We start from the raw sequence: 8,918 nt of genomic DNA on the forward strand, positions 1-8,918 counted from the left end.
AATATATATATATATATAGTATATGTAATAATGTATACATTATTATATTTTAGTCTAATCTCTTCTTCCCATATTATTACATATATTATTTATAATTATATATACAACTTTGCATATTATGTATAGAAATATATATATATATATATATAACACACAAGAATGGAAAAACTTTAATGTATAGTTTATGACACTTCTGGAAGCTTCTGTTTCAGCCTCAGAAGAATTTCAGTAAGCAAAGGGAGTAGGCATTTAACTTCAAATTTGGAACAGTAAGCCAAGGGGAGAGAATAATTTGAATAAAATAGTACATAAATAGGTTAAAGGATTAAAATCATATAATTACCTCAACACAGAAAAAGTAACTGGTACATGTCCACATCTATTAACAAGAATTCTTAACTAGAAATAGGAAATTCCCTTAACTCAATAAAGAGAACCCTTAAAAGCCTATTGTGAATATCAAGGTTAATTATGAAACACTGTAAACATGACCTTTCAAAATGGGCACCCACTATAGCCAATGCTATTCAATGTCATATGTAGGTATTAGCTAGCTAAGCAGTTTTAAAAATAATAAAATTTTAAAAAGAAGAAAATGATAAATTGACTGAGAAGGAAAAACATTGTCATTTTTCCAAGTGAAATTATTGCCTACTTTATAAAAATCAAAACTCCTCTGATAATGTATTAAAGTGAACAAGACAATTTTTCAAAGAAAAGAAATTCAAAATATAAAATCCAGTTAAATTTTGGCATACAGCTGTTAAAACCATAATTTTCAAAAATACATGACATAAAAATATAACAACAGTAATTATAAGAAAAAAATATAGAGAGCATGTGTGTGGAATAAGTTATGAATATATGATGGTTAAAGATTGGAATTCAATGCTGTAAAGATTCAGTCTCTCTGAGTTAATCTATAATGTTGATGAAATCTCAAATATAATACAAAAACTGGCAGTGTGTGTAAAACTCTACTTGTAGTCTCTAAAATTTCTGTTAGTGTTGGATGTTCAGAGAACAGCAAAGATACTATTGTATAAAAAAAAGATTTGTGAACATATGGAGAGTTCTCTTAAAGTGTTATGTAGAAATAGACCCATAAATAGAATAGATGGCCTAGTAAATAGACCCACTTTTAAATGCACATTTATAGAAGACATTAACACATTGCAGATCAATGCCTGAAAGAGAAATACTGAAATAAATGATACTGGGGTAATTAATTTATCCATGTCAAAAGAGAAAAAGAAAAAAAAGAAGAGAAAGAAAAAACAGATCTTGAATTCATACCATAAACCAAAGCAGTCCTATATGGATAAATGGCCTAAATGTAGCAGATAAATCTATAAAATTTTAGAGACAATTTGGAAAACACACTTATAATTTAACTCTGGCTTTTGTAAGTAAGATATCAAATCCAAAAAAAGTGAAATTTATAAATTCTACAACATTTAAAATGAAGTACATCCATTTATAAAAAAGTTAAAAGTGAATAAAATATGTAAAGTTTTTAGAAGACTGGAGGAAAATACATTTATAAACTTGGAGTAGGAAAAGATGTCTTAAATAACAGAGAGAAAAAGGAAAGGATTGATATATCAATTATGCCATACTTAAGGGAGAAGGCAATGGCACCCCACTCCAGTACTCTTGCCTGGAGAAGCCCATGGATGCAGGAGCCTGGTAGGCTACAGTCCATGGGGTCGCTAAGAGTCAGACAGGACTGAGCGACTTCACTTTCACTTTTCACTTTCATGCATTGGAGAAGGAAATGGCAACCCACTCCAGTGTTCTTGCCTGGAGAATCCCAGGGACGGGGGAGCCTGGTGGGCTGCTCTCTATGGGGTCGCACAGAGTTCGACACGACTGACTCGACTTAGCAGCAGCATCAGCAGCAAAACATAAGAACTAATGCTCCTCTAAACCAAAATTTAAAAATTAAGAAACAACCTGGAAGAAGATGTTTGTGAAAGCATTTCTAAAAAGAAGTCAATATATAAACAATGCCTAAAATCTATTTTAAATAAAAATTTAGAAAGATGCATTCAAAAAAGAACATGATGCAGCCAATAAACAGTCTAATTTCTTGACAAATTGTTCATCTTAACCAAAGCAACCAAGAAGTTTTTAAGTAAAAAAGGATAAATAAACATACAAGAGAAGTGTTAGTCTCTCCAAGAAGTAAAATGAGAGAAATTTTCCTGTTTTTAATTTCATGGATTCTACTACAATCCTTATTATTTCTTCTGTTTACTTTGGAAATAATTTGCTTTTACTTTTCTAGTTTCCTTACATGGAAACTTAGGTGATTGACTTTAGGTTTTACTTCTTTCTTATTGTTGTTGTTATTCAGTCGCTCAGTCATGTCTGACTCTTTGAGACCCCATGGACTGCAGCATGCCAAACCTCCTGTCCTTCACTATCTCCGGGAGCTTGCTCAAACTCATGTCCATTGAGTTGATAATGCCATCCAACCATCTCATCCTCTATTGGTCCCTTCTCCTGCCTTCAATCTTTCCCAGCATCAGGGTCTTTTCAATGAGTCAGCTTTTCGTATCAGGTGGCCAGTATTGGAGTTTCAGCTTCAGCATCAGTCCTTCCAATGAATATTCAGGATTGATTTCCTTGAGGACTGACCAGTTTGATCTCCTTGCAGCTCAAGGGACTCTCAAGAGTCTTCTCCAGCACCAGAGTTTGAAAGCATGGATTCTTTTCTATTATATGTGTTCAATGCTGCAAATGTCCTTGTAAGCAATGAATTTACCGTGTTATACAAATTTTGATAAATGGTTTTAATTTTTATTTAGTTCAAAATATTTTTAAAATTTTATTTAAATTTCTTCTTTCCCTCCTGTGTTATTTAGAAATGTGTGGTTTACTCAGCATGAATTTGGGGATTTTCCAGTTATATTCTGGTTGTTGGTTTCTAGTTTAATTTCACTGTGATCTGAGAGCAGACATTATATAATTTCTACAGTTTAAATTTTTTCTGTGGTATGTTTTGTGGCCCAGAGTGTTCCTGTATTGGTAAAGGCCTCTTGTGGGCTTGGAAAGAATACGTATTTTGGCATTGTTGGATGAAATAGTTTATGGATGTCAATTACATCCAGTTGAGTGATGGTGTTGTTGAATATGTTCTTACTGATTTTCTGTCTCCTAAATTTGTCTCTTTCTCATAGAGGAGTATTAATTCTTTAACTATGATAGTGAATAGAATAGTGAGGTTGCTCAGTCGTGTCCGACTCTTTGCAACCACATGGACTGTAGCCTACCAGGCTCCTCTGTCCATGGGATTTTCCAGGCAGTAGTCCTGGAGTGGATTGCTATTTCCTTCTCCAGGGGATCTTCCCAACCCAGGGATCGAACCCGGGTCTCCTGCATTGTAGACAGACGTTTTACCATCTGAGCCACCAGGGAAGTCCTTAACTATGATAGTGAATTAATATTTTTCTCCTTGTGATCTATCAGTTATCACCTTATATAGTTTGATACTCTGTTATGAGGCATACAAGAATCATTATGTCTTCCAGGATAATTGACTCCTTCATCACTATATAACAACTTTCATTATACCTAATAACTTTCTTTGTTTTGAAATCTACTTTACCTTAAATTCGGCTTCCCTGTTAGCTCAGTTGGTAAAGAATCTACCTGCAACGCAAGAAACCCTGGTTCATTTCCTGGGTTGGAAAGATCTGCTGGAGAAGGCTAGGCTAACCACTCCAGTATTCTTGGGCTTCCCTGGTGGCTCAGCTGGTAAAGAATCTGCCTGCAGTGTGGGAAACCTGCTTTCCACCCCTGGGTTGGGACAATCCCCTGGAGAAGGGAACTGGCTACCCACCCCAGTATCCTGGCCTGGAAGATTCCATGGAATATTCCATGGGGTTGCAAAGAGCTGGACACCACTGAGACACTTTCACTTTCACTTTGCCTGAAATTAATATAGCCACTTCTGATTTCTTTTAATTAGTATTACCATAGTATAATTTCCCCCATCCATTTATTTGTAATCTATATGTATATTTGTATTTAAAGTGGATTTCTTGTAGACAATATATAGTTGCATCATGCGTTTTGATAAACTCGTTGATATAGTTATGGAAAGAGTTTGATTCATTCTTTAAGAAAATTACTTGAAATAAATGAAAAATTTTTCCTGTTCATGGATAAGAAGACTAAATGTTATCAAGATATCTGTTCTTCCTAAATGAATTTATGGATTTAGTGCAATCTCAATCAAAATCTCAAATGTTATTTTGTATTTTTGACAAATTGATTCTAAAGTTTATATGGAGAGGCAGAAGACACAGAATAGACAATATTGAAGAAGAGCAAAACTGGAGGACTGATACTATACAATATTAGGTATAAAGTGGTTTGTATACTAGGATAAAGCTGCAGTTGTCAAAACAGTGTGGTATAAGCGTATGAAAAGAGGCTCCACATTAGGTCATTAGAGAGTCGGTTTTTTATAATACCACTACACACCTATTAAATGGCCGGAATCCATAACACTGACAACACCAAATGTTAGCAAATATGTGAAGCTACCTGAACTCTTATTCACTGTAGTAGAAATGAAAATCGATATAGCCAATTTGGGGTATAGTTTGGCACATTTTTATGATGCTAAACATATTCCTACCATATGATTCAGCATTTGTACTTCTTGCTATTTACCCCAAAAAGGTGAAAACTTATGCCCTCAAAAAACTTGCAAAAATAAGTTTATAGCGGATTTATTGATAATTGCTAAAGTCCTTCAATAGGTGAATAGTCAAATATTCTGTAGTGCATCCAGACCAGACATTATTGTTCAGCACTAAAAGGAAATATGCTTTCAAGCCATGAAAAGACATGGAGTAACCTTAACTGCATATTATTAAGTGACATAGCCAATCTGAAAAAGCTACATACATATCATTCCAACTATATGACATTCTGGAAAAGGCAAACCATGGAAACAATGAAAAGATCAGTTGCTGCCCAGGACAGGGTTAGGGGTTAGAGAGGAACAATTAGGCAAATCACAGAAGATTTTTAGGGCAATGAAGGTGATATCTACCCTAATAATGCATCCATGTCATTATAAATTTGTTAATATACTCATATACTACACTAAGTGACTATGTACTTTGGGTGATTAAGAATATGTCAGTGTAAAAAAAAAAATATATATATATATATATATATGTCAGTGTAGATTTTGTCAATTGTAACAGATGTATAGTAATGGGATGTTGATAATGGGAGAGGCTATATATATGGGAGGGGAGGGGTATATGGATAATTTCTGTACTTTCACTTTGATTTTTCCATAAACCTAAAACTACTCTAAAAAATAATTTTTTTAAAGAGTAATTGACTAAATCAACTCATTTAATTTTTAAATGTTAAATAAGGGATATCGATATATAGATCTTTAAGAGGTCATGTTTGTATATGTATTTGACTAACATATTATATATTACTACCTAGTACATGTTGTATATAAATTAGTTAATTTGACTAACATAACCACTATTTTACATGTAAATTCTGTCATGCTACAAAAAAATATGGAAAGCATTATGAGTTATGTCATAATGAGAGAAATCAATCTTACCATAACAAATTTTATTATCCTTGTTTTACTAGTGCTAGCCCATTTGATTAAACAAAATTAAACTATCAGTTTAAATAATAGGCTAGAAAGAAAAATTCAAGATAATTTGATTACATGCCAGCAAAATACATGAGAATCATTTTAAAGACCTCATATAAATAAATGATTTAGTGTTATAAAATTAATACACAAATGGAATCATTTTTTTCTTTTTTGTAAATAAAATTAGCTGCAAATATATGACCAAAAAAATTGTTTATAATAGGTAACAAAGTGCATACAAAATTTGTAAGAATTGTGTATCATCTATATGTATATCTGTATCTGTCTATATTTATTCTACAGAAATATGAGAGGGAGAAAGACAAGGAGAGAGAAGAAAAGTAACAATATGTATAAAAGATATTATCAAAATATTAAGATAAATGAAAAAACAAAGTGTTTCTGGATAAGAAAACAAATTATAAGGATATAAAATTATCTTAACCTAATCTATAAAGTTAACTGAAGTCCAATTAAAATAGCAGGTGGGGGTTACTTAATGAAATGAAGCTCCACTTTGGTAAAATAATCACGATAGAGAAATCAGGAAAAGTATTTTCAAAAGTATAATAAGGTAAGAGTCTTAACACACATTAGAGATGGAAGCTAAAAAGATAAACTTGATTTGTTACTGTCATCAAAACATATAGATCAATGGTACAGACAGGAGTGCAGATATACCTCCAAACTATGCATGAGGTTTAGTCTACAAAAAAGGTGACATTTCCACTCAGTGAGGAAATAAAAGTGAAGTTGGGACAGGTTATGTGAGCATGTGTCTGTGTGTATCTGTGTGTATGTCTGTGTAAGCTGTATTTACCCTTTATTACAAACATAAATTCCATCTTGTAGATTATGCTTCTTAGAATACTTTTTTGTTAGGAAACGTTTTCCAAAGAAAGAAGAGTCCCTTCCTTTGGTTCAGCTCCTGATTAAGCTGGGCCTAATTTTAGAGTGAAGTGATACTTAAAACATACAAAGACAAATATAGGTCAAAAGGATTTTTCAACAAAGACACTTTTATTTAATCAGTATAATATTTGGCATAGTAGATACTATTCTGCTGTTTTCACATTCTTGGAAAGTGAGGATTCTTCTTTTTAATAAAATATCTGATCAGTTGTCCACACCCATGCTTCTAACTGTAAAAGTTTATCCCCTTTTCGGCAGTCTGATATGAAAAAGTAATGACATCTAAAGGCACTATTTTTCTTTATAAGTATGATTCAAAAGGTTTGCTTTTTCTAATCTCTACTAGATTAAGTTTGTGTATTTCTGAAGAAAGAGAAAGATATAATTCTGCAGAATATTACATGTTTTTATTGCATCATGCATAAATATCTCTTAGAATTTAAATATCAAGGCTTAGCATACCCAGCTTTAAGGGAAAACTTATAGTTTAGTAATTTCATTTTGCTTTAGATTTTATTTAAGTAGAATGAATTACAATCTGGGAAATTAATCTGAGCCTCAGGACAGGACTCTGCAATGTTCTCCTGGCTCAATTTGTTTGAGCAAATTTCTAAGCAGGATATCCATCACACCCCAGGAGTCATAAGTGAAATATAAATATATCTCACTGTATAAAAATTTTAAATGCTACAGAAAAATAATTCATCAGAATACAACCAATTGAGAAGGCCTGCCAGTAAAAATAGTTATTTTTAAATCTATTACAGAGCTGATTAAATTTAAGAAATGCGCTATAAACAACTCATCTGGAAAACAGACAATAGATGAAATTGTTGAAAGACAAAGGCTAAAGGCAGTTAGAAACAGCAAGAGGTTTTGAATGTCAGGTTTTAAGAATGAAAATTTTATTAGTTGGGGTGCTATAACAGACTACCATAGACTGAATAGCTTAAGACAACACACATTTATTTCACTCAATTTTGGAGCCTGAAAGTCTCAGACCAGAGTGTCAGGGTAGCTGGGCTCTTGGTGAAGGCCCTCCTGCTGGCTTACAGTTGGACTCCTGTCTTCTCGCTGGTGCCCACATGTGGCTGAAAGAGTGTTAGCTGATTCTCTTGTCTTTGCTTATCAGGGCACTAGTCCTATGAAGGTTCCACTCTCATGACCTAATTACCTCACAAAGTCGCCATCTTCAAATACCACCATGTTAGCATTAGAGTTTCAACAGACATAGTTTGGTAAGACTCAAACAGTACACAATTGGCCTTCGAAAAGCATGTTTACTTACTCTGTTATTAAAACTGTTAATTTGACAAACCAAGAGTTGTTGAGTATGTATGTCTCCATCGGTTTAATTGCTGAATTCAAGTTAATTGCGGTGTGTAAACAAGCCTGGAAACAACAAAAATGACTGTCAACAAAGAACTGATGAGATAAGCCATGGTACATTCATTTGATGAAAAGTTATTATAAAGGTTTGCAGAAAGATTAGCAAGGTATTTAAACAAAAAAAAATCAAAAGCAAGATACAAAATAATATATATTATTATGTATATTATATATTATAACCCACTATATAATGTATTATCACATATATATATGTATCTATCAAATTGGTAGATAGATTGTTATATACATACTCAATTTATGGCTAAGTAGATCTATAGATATATAAGAGAGTAATGAAAAAAATTCTCTTTGTGGGAGAAAGTACACAACTATTTAAAATAAATGATATCTCTAGAAAAATATTGGGATGGGACAGGGACATAAATCAGGAAGAAGATATTTTCACTATTCACTTTGCCTTCTTATATTAAAAGAAATTAACCATACAGCAAATCATATGAACTACTTATTGAACATTTTGTTTAAAAGAATATACAGAAAGAAAAGTACAAAACCTGTAAGGGTACAACATGATGAACCTAATGACCATGAGCATACACAATTAACCAGCAGCAAGATTAAGAAATATTATCAGCATCACCCCAGAAATAGCTTTCATGCACTCCACAAGTCTGTTTTCGATTTTAACATGACTGATATTTGGTTTTAATATGACTGATAACATTTCATGCTAAGTTAGAACTATACAACCACTATTTTTGTTTGTTAAAAGAATATAAATTTAGCTTATAAGGACTTGAATTCTTTTATACAATAACTCTTAATTGTAATTAATTGGTATTTTATTAATTCAGGGGACACAAATAGCAAAAATTCTCTAGAAGCCAGAAAAGAAAAAATGAACGTTCTTGGTTTTTGACTTTTTTTGTTTTGTTTTATGATTAGATTATTTTCCTCTAGAAAAAGAAATGATAGCCCATCTCTGCTCCATGGTTTGAGACCT

Source organism: Bison bison, unplaced genomic scaffold (genome assembly GCF_000754665.1).
Source record: "Bison bison bison isolate TAMUID 2011002044 unplaced genomic scaffold, Bison_UMD1.0 scf7180017864347, whole genome shotgun sequence".
In the NCBI taxonomy this organism is placed as follows: domain Eukaryota; kingdom Metazoa; phylum Chordata; class Mammalia; order Artiodactyla; family Bovidae; genus Bison; species Bison bison.